Source organism: Dendrobates tinctorius, unplaced genomic scaffold (genome assembly GCF_039654945.1).
Source record: "Dendrobates tinctorius isolate UK_male_01 unplaced genomic scaffold, ASM3965494v1 ptg000003l, whole genome shotgun sequence".
NCBI lineage: Eukaryota > Metazoa > Chordata > Amphibia > Anura > Dendrobatidae > Dendrobates > Dendrobates tinctorius.
The window spans coordinates 55,881,653-55,899,673 of NW_027361671.1; positions in this window are offsets into that span (position 1 = coordinate 55,881,653).

Consider the following 18,021-nt stretch of genomic DNA (forward strand, 5'->3'; position numbering starts at 1 on the left):
GGACTCTGCTCTGCCATCAACAGGGCAGAGCAGTGCACCTGCGCAGTAGACACCACAGGCAGCAAAGAAGAGGACATCACTGTTAGAAGATGGGAGGCGCCGGATCGGATGGCGACACCCATCGGACCGGACCGAACACCAGGGTGAGTAATCTCTTTTTTCTTGTCTTTCAGGGTACATCGGGGGCTTATCTACAGCATTAGATTAGGTGCCGGCAGCTGATGTTCATGAAACAAAACCACGTTTGAAATACCCAGCCCAAAAGGTGGTTCTCCTGACAGGAGTCCTGCCAATGTATCAGAATCCAAGCTCGGTTTGTGTTTCACAGACTGCTAATTTGGCCTACATTGAGTTCTGGTATCAGTACCTCCCTCCATGTTAAGACATCTGAGCTTTAATCCTGTAATTTAATTTCACAGTCAGTTGTTATTATCTCAGGTTATGTGACACTCGTGTGATTATACTGTGGAGAGCGCAGCTCGCAAACTACTTAAAATAAGAACTTTCTTTGACAGGCCTTCATTTCTATGGCTTTATAGTTAGAGTATGACATATGTGAGTTTACAGATGGGCGGACAGAATGCGCGTCCGTTGTAGCAGGGTGTGCCGAGAATGTGTAATATACTATTTATCAGTCATCTGTCCTTTTATTACAAAAGACAATATGTAAGTGGCTGCTGTGAATTCCAGTTTGCTCAGCTCATTGCTTGACTTCACTGCCACCTCTTGGTACACAGCAATTACTGCAGTAAGAATAGGACATGGCTATGTTAGTGCTCAGCTTAGTACTGGGCTGAAAGTTAGGTCCCTTAGGCCAGGACAGAAGAAAAATTGTGGCATGACCTTATTTTCTTTCCTGGAATTAATATCTCCATAGATAGGGAGTCCGGCGGACATGCAGGTTTTATGGCCCGAGAACAAAAATGGTTCTGTGCACCCGTCTATGTCTTATGCATGAACCCTAATTCACATGAGCATGTCCTGGAATTGTGAAAGAAGACCATGTATAAAACAGCAATCATAAGAATTTATTTTTTCTTATGCTGCAAAGCTTTAACACCCTTCTTTTATTTTATCGTGCAGTTCCCTGTCATTTTTACCAAACCCAAACTGATGTCACATTTTATATTTTATAATAGCAAATTATAATTAAGACTGTGTTCCCACAATGAGAATTTGGTGGGCTGTTCTGCACTCATTAGCTAAGGCTACTTTCACACTAGCGGTTTTTTTGCGCTGCGCTCTGTGCGCAGTCCAAACGCATACAAAAAATGCATCAAGCGTTTTGTATGCGTTTGCTTATTTTTTCCGCATGCCTGTTAACCATTTTGACTCTGAAAACGCCTGTCCATCAGCGTTTCCATAGACTGTAATGTGTTTTTTTTGCGCATTTGTGCGCATGCGCTTTTTCACACAGGTTGGGCGTACCAAAAATGCAACAGGGTGCGTCCGGCTCGCATAGGCGCACACTGCAAAAAAACGCATGCGCACAAAAACACATACAAACGCTAGACAATGCGCACCCATGTTAAACATAGGGACGCATTGCGCATGCATGCGCACGCAGCGCAGCGCAAAAAATGCTAGTGTGAAACCAGCCTAAATTACATTATTTGGGGTTTTTTCATAGCTTTTTTTGAGTGTGGTAGTTAACTTGCATTTTTTGCGCTGCTGTTTTGTTTTTGTCTCTTTTTGGTATGTTTGGTATGTCCCAGTTGACTAGGATCCCCAGTACATCTAGTTGTGTAGTGAAAATCTCGTCCAGTGATAAAACACTGATTTTATTGAAACTGCAAAACACAGCCTGTTAGGTGACATACTGCTGGATTCAGGCCGTTTGCAATGATGCTCTCAGATTGCGTAGCAATAACCTGACAAATTCCCTATAATACTCTTACATTGTTAATTCCCCTTACAAACTTCATGGTATGAAACATTAACCCTTTTACGACAATGGGCATAAATTTACGCCGATGTCGGACTCCCTCCCTTTGATGTGGGCTCCAGCGGTGAGCCCACGTTTCCCGGCACATGTCAGCTGTTTTGAATAGGTGACATGTGCGCAGAACTGCCATGGGTGGATTCGCGATCCACTTGTGGCTATTAACCCATTAAATGCCACTGTCAAATACTGACGGCATTTAACATGCGCTTCTGGCAATCGTTCCGGAAATCCGCCCACCAGTGACCCCTGTCACCTGATCGTGGGTGACCGATATGTTGGTATGACAACCAGAGGTCTCCTGGAGACCTCTATGGTTGTCACTACCAGCTTGCTGTGAGCGCTACCCAGTAGACAGCACTCATAGCAAGTGAGTAATTCAGCTACATACAGGCAAACTGATCATCACCTGTATGTAGCAGAGCCGATCAGTTATGGCAGCTTCTAGCCTCCCATGGAGACTATTGAAGCATGCCAAAAGTAAAAAAAAAGTTTTTAAAAATATTAGAAAAATAAAAAAATATAAATTCAAATCAAATAAAACAATAAAAAAATAAAACACACATATTTGGTATCACCGCGTTCAGAATCGCCCGATTTATCAATAAAAAAAAGGATTAACCTGTTCGCTAAACGGTGTAGTGAGAAAAAAGTAAAAACGCCAGAATTACTTTTTCTTGGTTGCCGCGACATTGCATTAAAATGCAATAACAGGTGATCAAAATATCGTATCTGCACCAAAATGGTATCAATAAAAATGTCAGCTCGGCACACAAAAAAATAAGCCCTCACCTGATCCGAGAACACGAAAAATGGAGACACTCCGGGTCTCGGAAAATGGCGCCTTTTTTTTTTTTTTTTTTTTTTAACAAAGTTTGGATTTTTTTTTTCAACACTTAGATAAAAAAGAATCTAGACATGTTTGGTGTTTATGAAATCATAATGACCTGGAGAATCATAATGGCAGGTCAGTTTTCGCATTTAGTGAACCTAGTAAAAAAAGGCAAATAAAAAACAAGCGTGGGATTGCACTTTTTTTTGCAATTTCACCGCACTTGGAATTTTTTTCCCGTTTTCTAGTACCCGACATGGTAAAACCAGTGGTGTCGTTCAAAAGTACAACGTCCCGCAAAAAAAAAAGCCCTCATATGGCCATATTGATGGAAAATTAAAAAAAGATATGGTTCTGGAAAGAGGAGCAAAAAATGAAAATGCAAAACTAAAAATACCTTTGGTCATCAAGGGATTAAGATTACTGCAAAAAATGTACAATCATGGCATTTATTCCCTTCAATATCTATATATACAAATACCATTTGCTACTGTAGAGCAGCGCAGGTTAAGGGTTCATTCACATTACCATATATCCAATACTAATCTTGGACTATTTTCACACTACACGGCCCATTAAATTTCATTTGTCAGGTCCGTGAGATTCAAATCATGTCCTGTTCTCATCCGTGAGATTTACTATCCGTGAGAAACAGACCCTTTAATTCCTCACGTGTCATCAGTAGAGTTGAGCAAAACAGGTCGCCCAGATTCATAAGTCACCGACTTATGCAAAAGTCGGGTTTCACTTCGCGAAACCCGACCACAGCGTGAAGTCGGCCATGCGGTCATCGACCCGAGCGCCAAAGTCGGTTTTCCCAGAATGCCTGCACGTGACTTTTTTTCAGCCAATGAGCAAGGACGTACACTGTGGGTAACGAGATGAGAGAGAGATTTTGCGCACTTTAAAAAAGCGGTCCGGCATGTAGGTGTGTTTCCTGTCCTCCACTCCCTGCCGACTTTTCTTCCCCATTGACTTGCATTGGGTTTCGTGTTTCAGTCAGACCTTCGACTTTTCACGATAGTCGGCCGATTTCGTTCGACTCGACTTTTGAGAAAGTCAGGTTTCATGAAACCCGACTCGACCCTAAAAAAAAGCAAAGTCGCTCATCCCTAGTCATCAGTATTACATCAGTTTTTTTCAATGGTATTTCTTCCCCAATCAAAAGACTCCTGAAATGTGATGTATTAATTCAAGTTTATGACTAAGCAACATATCCGTGATCCTTCACATTTACATTCATGTCTCACGGATCCCCATAGACTTGAATATTCAATTCTAATCCATAAACAGAACAGAATAAGACATACTCAGAGTCTGATGGATTTCACACATGGATCTGTGTTTTCCACATTTGTATATATAGATCCATGATCTTCTAGGGGTCTGTGTGTTGTACTAGTAAAAAATATAGAAAACACATGGATGTGAGAGTGTAGCCTAAAACAAAGTAGGGACCACTGTCTACTACATGAGCAGATATCAGAACGGATAGTGAAACTGCTGCATTGTCTTGGAAGTGCCGCAGCATCTACAGCAGTGTTCAAAATAATAGCAGTCCAATATGACTAAGAGATTAATGACTGCTTTGGTATAAATTATATTACCACACGTCAAACAAGTTACCAGTTGGTGCAATAGATTCTAAGAAAACCAACAGACTCCGCATTCATGTTCTGCATGGTTTTTAGTCTGTGTATTAGAATAGTTAATTGTGTGTTCATAGTAATAGCAGTGTGGAGATCAATTAGTGAGATCAATCATTCTGTGAAGAAACAGGTGTGAATCAGGTGGCCCTTATTTAAGGATGAAGCCAGGACATGTCGTACTTGCATTTCTCCTTGAAAGCCTGAGAAAAATGGATTGTTTGAGACATTACTCAGAAGAACAGTGTACTTTGATTAAAAAGTTGATTGGAGAGGGTGAAACCTATGAAGTGCTGACAATGATAGGATGTTCAGCTAAAATGATCTCCAATGTTTTAAAACGGAAAGCCAAACCAGAGAGACATGGAAGAAAATTGGAGATACCATTCAAATGGATGGAAGAATAGCCAGAGTGGCAAAGGCTCAGCCAATGATCAGCTCCAGGATCATCAAAGACAGTCGCAAGTTACCTGTGAGGACTGTGACAGATAGAAGACACCAGTGTGACGCTAATCTCTTAGTAAGAAGTCCCCGCAATGTCTCACTGTTAAAAAAAAGACATGTACTGAAGCGGATACAATTTGCCAAAGAAAACATCAACTGACCTAAAGAGAAATGGAGAAACATTTTGTGGATTGATGAAAGTAAAATTGTCCTTTTTGGGTCCAAGGGCCACAGACAGTTCAACACATGACCCCCAAACTCTGCATTCAAGCCACAGTACACTCTGAAGACAGTGACACATGGTGGTGCAAGCATCATGATATGGGCATGTTTCACTTACTATGGAGTCGGACCTATTTACGGTATACCAGGGATCATGGACCAGTTTGCATATATTAAAATACTTGAAGAGGTCAGGTTGCCTTACGCTGAAGAGGCTATGCCCTTGAAATGGGTGTTTCAACAAGACAACAACCCTAACACACCAGTAAATGAGCAAAATCTTGGTTCCAGTCCAACAAAATTGAGGTTATGGAGTGGCCAGCCCAATCCCCGGACCTTAATCTGATAGAACACTTGTGGTGTGACATAAAAAAATGCCATTTCTGAGGTAAAGCCATCCTGGGCTGGAATAACAGTTGACAGGTGCCAGAAGTTGATTTACTCTATGCAGCATACAGGTGCTTCTCACAAAATTAGAATATCATCAAAAAGTTCATTTATTTCAGTTCTTCAATACAAAAAGTGAAACTCATTATATAGAGTCACTACAAACAGAGTGATCTATTTCAAGTGTTGAAAGTCTTTGTTAACGTTGATGATTATGGCTTACAGCCAATGAAAACCCAAAAGTCATTATCTCAGTAAATTAGAATACTTTATAACACCAGCTTGAAAAATAATTTTAAAATCTGAAATGTTGGCCTACTGAAATGTATGTTCAGTAAATCCACTCAGTACTTGGTCGGGGCTCCTCTTGCATCAATTACTGCATCAATGCGGCGTGGCATGGAGGTGATCAGCCTGTGGCACTGCTGAGGTGTTATGGAAGCCCAGGTTGCTTTGATAGCAGCCTTCAGCTCGTCTGCATTGTTGGGTCTGGTGTCTCTCATCTTCCTCTTGACAATACTCCATCGATTCTATATGGGGTTAAGGTCAGGCGAGTTTGCTGGCCAATCAAGCACAGTGATACTGTTGTTTTTAAACCAGGTATTTGTACTTTTGGCAGTGTGGACAGGTGCCAAGTAGAGTTGAGCGACTTTGGTCAGATCGGGTTTCATGAAACAAAATTTGTTTCAGATGAAACTGGTCCGACTAAGGCAGAAAAAGTCGGAGTTTCGTCTGAAACCTGACCCCAATGCAAGTCAATGGGAAATAAAAGTCGGCATTGAGTGGATGAATATCATCCGCTCAATTATTTCCCATGGACTTGCATTGGGGTCGGATTTCGGACGAAACTCTGACTTTATTTGCCCTAGTCGGACCAGTTTCATCTGAAACAAATTTTGTTTCATGAAACCCGATCCGACCAAAGTCGCTCAACTCTAGTGCCAAGTTCTGCTGGAGAATGAAATTTCCATCTCCAAAAAGTTTGTCAGCAGAGGGAAACATGACACACTCTAAAATTTCCTGGTAGATGACATGGCTCCCCAAACCATCACTGATTGTGGAAGCTTCACACTAAAGCTCAAGCAGCTTGGATTGTGGCCTCTCCACTCTTCCTCCAGACTCTGGGGCCTTGATTTCCTAATGACATGCAAAATTTACTTTCATCTGAAAATAACACCTTGGACCACTGAGCAACAGCCCAGTTATTTTTCTCCTTGGCCCAGGTAAGACGCTTCTGGCATTGTCTATTGGTCATGAATGGCTTGACACAAGGAATGTGACACTTGTCCTGGATATGTCTGTGTATGGTGGCTCTTGAAGCAGTGACTCCAGCAGCAGTCCACTCCTTGTGAATCACCTCAAATTTTTGAATGGTCTTTTCTTAACAATCCTTTCAGGGTTGTGGTTATCCCGGTTGCTTGTGCACCTTTTTCTACCACACTTTTTACTTCCACTCAACTTTCCATTAATACGCTCGGATGCAGCACTCTGAACAGCCAGCTTTTTCAACAATGACCTTTTGTGGCTTACTCTCCTTGTAGAGTGTGTCAATGACTGCCTTCTGGACATCTGTCAAGTCACCAGTCTTCCCCGTGATTGTGGACCCTACTGAAACAGACTAAGGCTATGTGCACACGCTGCGGTTTTTGATGCGGATCCGCTGCGGATCTGTAGCAGTTCTGCGGACAGTGTACAGTACAATGTAAGTCTATGTGATTTACAATCTGCAGTGCACATGCTGCAGATTTTCAACTGCGGAAAAGCTGCGGTTTTGAATCCGCAGAAAGAATTGACATGTCAATTCTTTCTGTGGATTCCGCTGCGGTTTGCCACCTATTCCATTGTCCAGGTGGCAAGCCACAGGGGAAAACCGCTGGCCAATCCGCAGGTCATTTTACCTGTGGATCCGCAGATACAAATCCGCGGGTGAATCCGCAGCGTGTGCACATAGCCTATGGGACCTTTTTAAACGCTTAGGAAGCCTTTGCAGGTGTTTTTGATAATTATTCTAATTTACTGAGATAATGACTTTTGGGTTTTCATTGGCTGTAAGCCATAATCATCAACATTAACAGAAACACTTGAAATAGATCACTGTTTGTAATGACTCTATATGAGTTTCACTTTTTGTATTGAAGAACTGAAATAAACTTTTGGATGATATTCTAATTTTGTGATTTTGTAATGATTTTTTTTATTTTCACGTCCGAGCGTTATAAACTTCTGTGAAGCCCTTGGGGGTTCAAAGTGCTCACCACACATCTAGATAAGTTCCTTAGGGGTTCTTTTTTCCAAAATGGGGTCATTTGTGGGTGTTTCCACTGTTTACATACATTAGGGGCTCTCCAAAGGCAACATGACACCCGCAGACCATTCCATCAATGTCTGCATTCCAAAACATCACTACTTCCCTTCCGAGCCCTGACGTGTGTCCATACAGTAGTTTTCTCCCACATATGGGGTGTCAGCATACTCAGGACAAATTGGACAACAACTTTTGGGGTCCAATTTCTCCTGTTACCCTTGGGAAAATAAAAAAATGGTGACTAAAAGATCATGTTTGTGGAAAAAATACGAATTTTTTATTTTCACGCCCGGGCGTTATAAACTTCTGTGAAGCACTGGGGGGTTCAAAGTTCTCACCACACATCTAGATAAGTTCCTTAGGGGGTCTAGTTTCCAAAATGGTGTCATTTGTGGGGGGTTTCCACTGTTTTGGTACATCAGGGGTTTTCCAATCGCGACATGATGTCCGATCTCAATTCAAACCAAAAACGTCAAATGGCGCTGCTTCCCTTCCGAGCTCTGCCATGCGCCCAAATAGTGGTTTACCCCCACATGTGGGGTATCAGCATACTCAGGCTAAATTGCACAATAACTTTTAGGGTCCTGTTACCCTTGGGAAAATAAAAATTGGGGTGAAAAGATCATTTTTGTGGAAAAAATGATTTTTTAATTGTACCGCTGTACGTTATAAACTTCTGTAAAGCCCTTGTGGGTTCAAAGTTCTCACCACATATCTAGATAAGTTCCTTGGGGGGGTCTAGTTTCCAAAATGGGGTCACTTGTAGGGGGTTTCCACTGTTTAGGTACATCAGGGACTCTCCAAACGTGACATGGCGTCTGATGTGAATTCCAGCCAATTTTGCATTGAAAAAGTCAAACGGCGCTCCTTCCATTCTGAGCTCTGCCATGCGCCGAAACAGTTGTTCCCCCCCACAAATCAGGTATCAGCGTACTCAGGACAAATTGCACAATAACTTTTGCAGTCCAATTTCTCCTGTTACTCTTGGTAAAATAAAAAAAATTGAACCTGAAGTACTTTTTTTGTGAAAAAAGTTAGATGTTCATTTTTTTTAAAATATTCAAAAAAATTCCTGTGACGCACCTAAAGGGTTAATAAACTTCTTGAATGTGGTTTTGAGCACCTTAAGGGGTGCAGTTTTTAGAATGGTGTCACTTTTGGGTATTTTCTATCATATAGACCCCTCAAAGTGGCTTCAAATGTGATGTGATCCTAAAAATAAAATGGTGTTGTAAAAATGAGAAATCGCTGGTCAACTTTTAACCCTTATAACTTCCTAACAAAAAAAAATTTTGGTTCCAAAATTGTGCTGATGTAAACATGTGGGAAATGTTAGTTATCAAGTTTTTTGTGTGCCGTATCTCTGTGATTTAAGGGCATAAAAATTCTAAGTTGGAAAATTGCGAAATTTTCAAAATTTTTGCCAAATTTCCGTTTTTTTTCACAAATAAACGCAAGTTATTTGAATGAAATTTTACCACTAACATGAAGTACAATATGTCACGAGAAAACAATGTCAGAATCACCGGGATCCATGGAAGCGTTCCAGAGATACGACCTCATAAAGGTACAGTGGTCAGAATTGTAAAAATTGGCCCGGTCATGAACGTGCAAACCACCCTTGGGGGTGAAGGGGTTAAAGCTGCCAAACATTCTCTTGGAAAGAAGCTCTCACTAGCATATCACCTGTTTACAGGATAGATGCAACATGTTAGATCACTACTGTAGTATCCCGATCCCCTGACTCTCCTTACAGCATTCTGTGGGCGAGGCAAATGGAGTAATTGTGGAGCAGTTAATTAGAATTTAATTATCAGACTTTGTAAAGTTATATTTTGTAATTTACTTAATTACCTTATTTGTCTTCCTTTTATCTTTAAGGAGATCTTGTCAGGTCCCTGCTGCCCTCCAACCCAGCAGCATTCACACATATGACTATATTCCCTGCCTAGGCAGCCATACATAATGCTAGTCACACGTCTTCTGTATTTCTGGCCATGCGCAGTGAGCCCCTGCAGCCAAGAAGTTTACACTCGGCTACAGAGGAGCAGTGTCTGACAAAGTGAACGGCACATATGCGCGAGATTTGCGTGAGCTGGCGATGACACCGATTCGTGCAAATTATGCTATCACTCGCACAGGGGTTTTATAACATGGAAAGAGGGCTGAATAGTCAGGGGAAACTAACGCCCCATCGGCTAGTCAAAGCCCTAATTAGCATTCGAAAAGCGGAGGTTAAAACTACTTTCTTTAAATCTAGATTTCTGTGAATAGCATAATACAGGGCTGCTTAGGCAGGAAATGTCATATATATGCGAATACTGCTGGGTTGGAGGGCAGGAGGGACCGGACAGGTTCCCTTTAACACCATGCTGAAAGTGCTTGCTTTTGTGTGCTGCTCATTGTTTTAGTAGCAGAATTGATCTCGATGTCTAGCAAAGCGCTGGTGTCAGGAAGCTGCCACAGTGGTGCAGGCAGGGTTATACTGATTAGCTGGACTGACTTGCACTCGACATGTAGTCCTGTAATAATAATCTTTATTTTTATATAGCGCTAACATATTCGCAGCGCTTTACAGTTTGCACACATGATCATCTCTGTCCCTGATGGGGCTCACAATCTACATTCCCTATCAGTATGTCTTTGGAATGTGGGAGGAAACCGGAGTACCCGGAGGAAACCCACGCAAACACGGGGAGAATATACAAACTCCTTGCAGATGTTGTCATTGGTGGGATTCGAACCACTGAGCCACCATACTGCTCCTGTAGTGATAATACCCTCATTATACACTGGTTGCAAGGAAACCATAGCAAGCTGCTGAACAAACGACACCGCTGGAATCGGGCTCTCTTCCCCTACATTATGCTTCTCTCAGATTAAATAGGAAAGCGCTGCTGCCATATTCCATATAATGTGCGCACTCAGCTTTTCAGCAATATTCCATCCTTTTTGTTTTACTGTTTGCAATTTGGTGCTAATGTTCAAAGGAATCAGTCACCAGGTTCTTCCCATATAAAAGTACAGGGGTTGGACAAAATAATGGAAACACCTAACGTTTTGGCATCATAATCTTCGAACATGTTATAAACATGCAAACCGTGACATATGGTAATGTTTTGAAGTTGATTATTTGTGTTATGTAATATGTGTATGTAAATTAACTGTTTGTTTTGCAGAATTGTAAGAACATTGATGAGAACCTTATACCAATGGCAGACCTCTCGGATTTTCAAAGAGGCCAAATTGTTGGTGCTCGTATGGCAGGCCCTAGTGTAACAGAAAGTGCCCGAATGCTTGGCATGTCAAGAGGTACTGTCTCCAAAGTAATGACTGCGTTTGAAAGAGAAGGAAAAACGTCCGCAGCAAAGCACAGGTCCGGCCGAAAGTTGAAGTTGACAGAGAGACCGTCGGACTCTAAAGCGAATTGTGAGAGAGGATCGCAAGGCCACGGCTCCGAAAATCACTGCTGAGCTCAATGAACACCTACAGAACCCAGTTTCCACGAAAACTGTTCGTCGGTAGCTGCACAAATCTGGATTCCACGGAAAAGCTGCAATTCGAAAACTGCTGCTCTCAATGACAAATGTTTCCAAGCGTTTAGAGTGGTGTACAAACCTCCAGAATTGGTCCCTCGAGCAGTGGAAACCACCATGGTTACTTACCGGTAGCCGTTTTTTCCGGAACCCATGACAGCACCACCTGAGGGATCCGCCCCGCCAGGACAGGAACCTACTGAGATATAAGGGGCGGCACCTCTCCCCCGCTTCAGTTGGGTTACAGAGCATTGAGAGGACTTCCCGGTTAGTATCATGTTAATCCAACACCACATCACACAAATGCACCCTACTAAACGTGCTAACCCATACAGTGAAAAGGGGGGGAATAAACGTGTGCTATCATGGGTTCCAGAAAAACCAGCTACCGGTAAGTAACCATGGTGGTTTTCCCTTCACCCATGACAGCACCACCTGAGAGACTTTTGGAGACTTTGAGATACCTTAGGGAGGGACCACCGCTTGCAGCACCCTTCTACCAAAGGTTAAGTCAGCAGAGGAGGATAGATTTAATCTATAGTGCTTAAAGAAGGTGGAAGGTGAGGCCCAGGTAGCGGCCTTACAAATCTGTTCAATCGATACCTCTGCTTTCTCAGCCCAGGAGGTCGCCACGGCTCTGGTGGAATGAGCCTTAATGCCGTCAGGAATCAGGATACCACTAGCTGAGTAGGCTACACTAATGGCTTCCCTAATCCATTTAGCAATAGTCCCTTTTGAAACCCCATAGCCTTTCCTGGCACCCTGAAAAGCTACGAATAGGGACTGGGACTTCCTCCACTGGCTGGTGACAGATATGTATTCTAGCAGGGCTCTCTTAACGCCCAAACTATGGAACCTTTCTTCCCCTGGATTTTTTGGATTATCACAGAAGGATGGGAGGATAATTTCTTGACCCCGATGGAAATCCGATGCTACCTTAGGCAGATAAGCGGGGTCTGTTCTTAGCACCACCCTGTCTTGAAAAACTTGTGTATAGGGTGGATTTACTGAGAGAGCCTGCAGGTCGCTTATTCTACGGGCTGAAGGGCCACTAAAATGATTGTTTTTAGGGTCAGAAATTTTACAGGGAGCTGATGTAATGGTTCATATGGTTCTTTTGTGAGGGCCTCTAATACTAGGTTTAAATCCCACAGAGCTATCCTTGGTATTGGAATAGGTTTAGCCCTATGACATGATTTGATTAATCTGGCTATCCATCTATTTGCTGCCAAGTTGCAGTTATAGAGTGCCCAAAGTGCAGATACCTGAACCTTAAGTGTATTTACCGCTAACCCTAGCTGTAAACCTGCTTGCAAAAACTCTAAGATGGCACTAATCGGGGGTTCTTGTTCTAACGGCTTGCCTAGGAACTGTAGGAATTTATTCCATGTTCTGCAGTAGATGTTAGTTGTCACCGGTTTCCTACTTTTGAGCAGGGTGGCTACCAACCCCGGGGAGAACCCTTTACCCCTTAAAAGCGACCTTTCAAATTCCACGCCGTCAGATGGAATCCCTTGACTTGCGCGTGGAATATCGGGCCCTGGGCTAGGAGGTCTGGGATCTCTGGCAAAACCCATGGATCGGAGATGGACATTCTCCGCAGTAGAGCAAACCAGGGCCTTTATGGCCAAAATGGGGCTATCAGAATTACTCTAGCTTGATCGGTCCTGATCTTTTTGACCACTGTTGGGATCAGAGCGACTGGGGGGGAACGCATAGGCCAACTTGAAGTCCCACTGAATGTGCAGAGTGTCCACTGCCCATGGATCTTCTCTTAGGTTTAGGGCGCAAAACCTTTGTGTTTGCCTGTTGTGTCTGTTGGCAAAGAGGTCTATCACTGGTTCCCCCCAAAGCTGCATTATCTTTTGAAAAATGGACCGATTTAGGACCCATTCCCCCTGCTTCAGGGTATTGCGACTTAGAAAATCGGCCTCTATGTTTTCTGCCCCTTTTATGTGTAAGGCTGTTAAGGAGTGTAAGTGTTGCTCCGCCTTGCCCAGGATGTCGTCTGCTGCTTTCATGAGGGAGTATGATTTTGTCCCCCCCTTGGTGGTTGATGTATGCCACCGTCACTTTGTTGTCTGACATGATGCGGACCTTGCGACCCCTGAGTAGGGGAAGGAAGTGGGTTAGGGCTTTGTTCACAGCCCATAATTCTCTGAGATTGGAGGATGCCCTCTTTTCTTGAGGTGTCCAGGACCCCTGGCCTATGTGACCCCTTAGGTGTGCCCCCCACCCCAGGGAGCTTGCGTCCGTTAGGATTACATCTGTCGCCTGTTTGTCCCAAGGTATTCCTGCGGCCAAATTTGTACTGTCCAGCCACCAGTTGAGACTCTGGTCTGTAGTGAAAGCTCTAGACCTCCTTCTAAACGCCCTCCTAGTGATCTTTGTGCTGCTAGTATCTCCCACTGGAGTTGAGAGGTATGAAATTGAGCCCACCTGACCGCAGGAATACAGGACGTCAGAGTGCCTAGTAGAGACATCGCTTTCCTCCATCATCTGAGGGTGGTCTTGGGCTGACAAGGCCACGTTCCGCACCTTCTCTTTTTTGGCCTCCAGAAGCAGACACACCTGCTGTTCTGAATCCAGGATATACCCTAGGAAGGTCTGTTGCTTTAGGGGTTGTAGTTTTGATTTTTTTTAAATTTATTATCGGTCGGTCACCTGGCTTAACTGCGCAGTACATTGGTCCTCGGAGTTGCCCACTATGAGGAAATCGTCTAGATAGGGTATTATGACTATCTTGAATGCGAAGGAAAGCTGTTACCTCCGCTATGACCTTGGTGAAAACTCTCAGGGCTATGGATATGCCAAATGGAGGAGCTGTGAACTGGAAATGCTTCAGTACGCCTTGGATATAAAGTGCTACCTACCCTCAAATATTTTTGGTGATCTGGATGGATAGGGATATGATAATATGCGTCCTTCAGTAGCTTTATGGCCGTCGTCACCGACTCCATCTTGAAGGTCTGATTCCTTATCCACTGATTGAGTCCTCTGAGGTTTATAATTGTCCTGATTGATCCAGAAACCAGAGCAAAAAAAGTGGTGAATAAAACCCCCTTCCCTTCTGTGTGTCTGGGACTTAATAAAGGACCTGTTTGTCTACTAGGTTCAGGATCTCTGCTTTCAAGGCCAATTGTTCTTCGGCCGCTCTTCTGAAGGGGGTAACTACGAACACTGGTTTCGGTTGGCGAACATAGGGGATTTTCAGGCCTTCTCTTAAGATGCTTAGGATCCAGGCATTGGAGGAGATCTTTTCCCAGGCCTGGGAAGAGTTCCAATCTCCCCCCCCACTGGAATACTGGCGTCATCGTGGAGATTTTTTTGAGGTGGAGGTACCTCCACCAAACATAAATCCTGACTCCTTTTTCCTTTTGTCCTCCCATCTCCTTCTATCGGCCGGAGGATGCCCCCTATTGAACCTTCCGCCCCTCCGAAAGGGCTGTCTCCTCTGCTCTGTTGGGAACCTGGGAAAGCCTTTTTTCCTATCGCTTGCTTTTTCCAGGATGTCGTCCAAGTTCTTTCCGAATAAGAATCTCCCATCACAGGGGAGAGCGCACAGCTTAGCCTTAGATTGCAGGTCACCCGGACAGCCTTTAAGCCAAAGTGCTCACCTAGCAGCATTTGATAAATTTGCTGCTCTGGCCGGTAATCTCATAGAATCCGCCGAGGTGTCCGCTAAAAAGGCTGCTGCCCCATGCAAGAGATACATATCTGCCAATATTTTCTCTCTTGGGACCCTTGATGCTAATTTTTCCTCCAACTGCTGCAGCCAGATCATGAGGGAGCGTGCCGTGCAGGTGCCCGCTATCACCGGCTTTAGTCCTCCTGCTGTTGCCTCCCATGCATGCCTCAGATATGAGTCTGCCTTCTTATCTAGTGGGTCTCTAAGAACCCCTGAATCTTCCAGGGGCAGGGCTGATTTTTTAGAAGACCTGGATACCGCTGCGTCTATTTTTGGGACCTTGTCCCATATCTCTGCGTCTTTGTGCTCAAAAGGGTATCGCCTTTTAGAGGTGGAGGGAAGAGCTCCTGATTTTTTGGGTTTCCTCCATTCTCTCTCTATAAGCGCCTGAACCTTTTCGTTCACCGGAAAGGTACGCTTTTTCCTCTCCTGGAGACGGAGACCCCCAAACATAACATCTTCTAGGGTTTTTGTATTTTCTCTTCCTGTATGCCCATTGTTGTCCTAATGGCCTTTAGGAGGGCATTTGTGTCTTCCACCGGAAAACATGGCTTACCCCCTGTGTCACTATCTGAGGAGTCTGATGAGGAGGCCTGTTCCGACTGGGTCGAGGCCGAAGAGGAATTTGAGGGAGAACTAGGGGGATCCTTTCTACTTTTCCTCCTTTTTTTCAATAGGGTCTTAGTTGAACCCTCCATCTCCGACCTAAGGGCTGATATTAGATTAGCCGCGAAACTAGGTGCTTCCTCCACCATAGTACTCTGAATACAACTGGCACAGAGGTCTTTCTGCCAGTCTCTTGTTAGGGCCGCTTTGCATATGGCGCAGTCCCTATTCTTTTCCTTGCTTGCTGCTTTCTTGGGCCTTTCCTACGGGGTCAAACAGGGAAACCCTATTAACACAAATGCTAGCTTTCACGAAGATCTCTCACCACCCGCAATCAAGGGTACCAGACTCGGAGGCTGCATCAGAGCACGTGACCTGTGTTCTCGGGATCTCGAGGATTCTCCCGACCTGCGGCTGGGGTGGCTGCTGCTTGAGCGGCTTCCATGTTTGCGGCAGGAGGGCGGCAGAGACACGGACCTCTCCTGCTCTGACTCCATCGCTGCACCGTCTGCCCCGCCGCAGAGCCTCGTTTAAATATGCCTCCGTCCTGTGAGTGGCATCCGATCAGCTGTCTCCCCTCCCCCCTGCGACCGCCGGCCGACTGCCTTCAGAAAAAGCTGGCTGGCGTCGCACTGGGCGCCATGACAGTCGCCTGGTGCTGACGTCAGCCGGCGCACCCATAATCCTCTGCGCCGCTGACGTCAGTGGCCGGAAAGCGTCCACGTCTCTCCCCCGTCAGATACCGTGGGGATCGAGATGCGGCGCACGCGAGGGGAGGGCGGCGTGGTGGGGGCTTCCCGCAGCCATCGGGGATCCCACCAGCGCCCAAACAAACCCGGAACCCCCGGAGGGCCCGGGGACTGTGCATCCAGCAGCAGACGGCCGGCGCTACAGGTAAGACACCTGTTCTTCCCGCGCCAGGACGGGGCTGGGTTCCTTTTTTTTTTTTTTTCTTTCTTCGCACATGACAGGCACCGCCGACAGTGGGGTTCCTTCCAGGACAGGAACCCAACTGAAGCGGGGGAGAGGTGCCGCCCCTTATATCTCAGTAGGTTTCTGTCCTGGCGGGGCGGATCCCTCAGGTGGTGCTGTCATGGGTGAAGGGAAAACATGAGATATTCTCAGACGAATCATCGTTTACCCTATTTCCGACCTCCAGCCGAGTGTACGTTTGGAGACAGCCAAAAGAAGCATTTAATCCAGACTGCATTCTCCCAACCGTAAAACATGGCGGAGGTTCTGTGATGATCTGGGGTGCTATTTCGTGGAGATCTGCCGGGCCAATGATATCCCTTCATGGAAGAATTAACAGCCGTGATTATTTAGGCATTTTGGGCGACCAAGTGCATCCTATGGTTCAAGCACTGTTCCCAGAGGGGAACGCCATCTTTCAGGATGATAATGCACCAATTCATACAGCTAGAATCGTTAAAGCATGGCACGAGGAACATTGTAATGAAGTTGAGCATCTCATCTGGTCCCCACAATCCCCAGACCTCAACATTATTGAGCATTTATGGTCGATTTTAGAGATTCAAGTTAGACGTCGATTTCCGCCATCGTCGCTCAAAGAACTGTTCCAGTTGGAAGAATGTCTCAAGTGGGGTACCACAGGGCTCTGTCCTGGGCCCTGTATTGTTCAACATCTTTATCAACGATTTAGATGAAGGAATTGAGGGTAAACTGATTAAATTTGCTGATGACACAAAGCTGGGAGGGATAGCTAATACTAGAGAAGAGAGAGAGAGGATTCAAAAAGATTTAAATAAACTGGAGAAGTGGGCAGCAACTAACAGAATGGTTTTTAACAGGGAGAAATGCAAAATACTACATCTGGGCAATAAAAATGAAGCATATACAGAATGGGAGGAATAGGGCTTAGTGACAGCACATGTGAAAAAGACTTGGGTATACTAATAGATCACAGACTGAATATGAGTAAACAATGTGATGCAGCAGCAAAAAAGGCAAATGCAATTCTAGGATGTATTAACAGAAGCATACAGTCTGGATCACATGAAGTCATTATTTTTCTCTACTCCTCTTTGGTCAGACCTCATCTGGAATATTGTGTCCAGTTTTGGGCACCACATTTTAAAAAAGACATCAACAAACTGGAGCAAGTTCAGAAAAGAGCGACCAGAATGGTGACCGGTCTGCAAACCCTGTCTTATGAGGAAAGGTTGCAGGATTTGGGATTGTTTAGTTTGCAAAAGAGAAGACTGAGAGGTGACTTAATAGCTGTCTACAAATATCTAAAGGGCTGTCACATTGTAGAAGGATCAACTTTATTCTCATTTGCACAAGGAAAGACTAGAAGCAATGGGATGAAACTGAATGGGAGGAGACACAGATTAGATATTAGAAAAAACTTTTTGACAGTTAGAGTGATCAATGAGTGGAACAGGCTGCC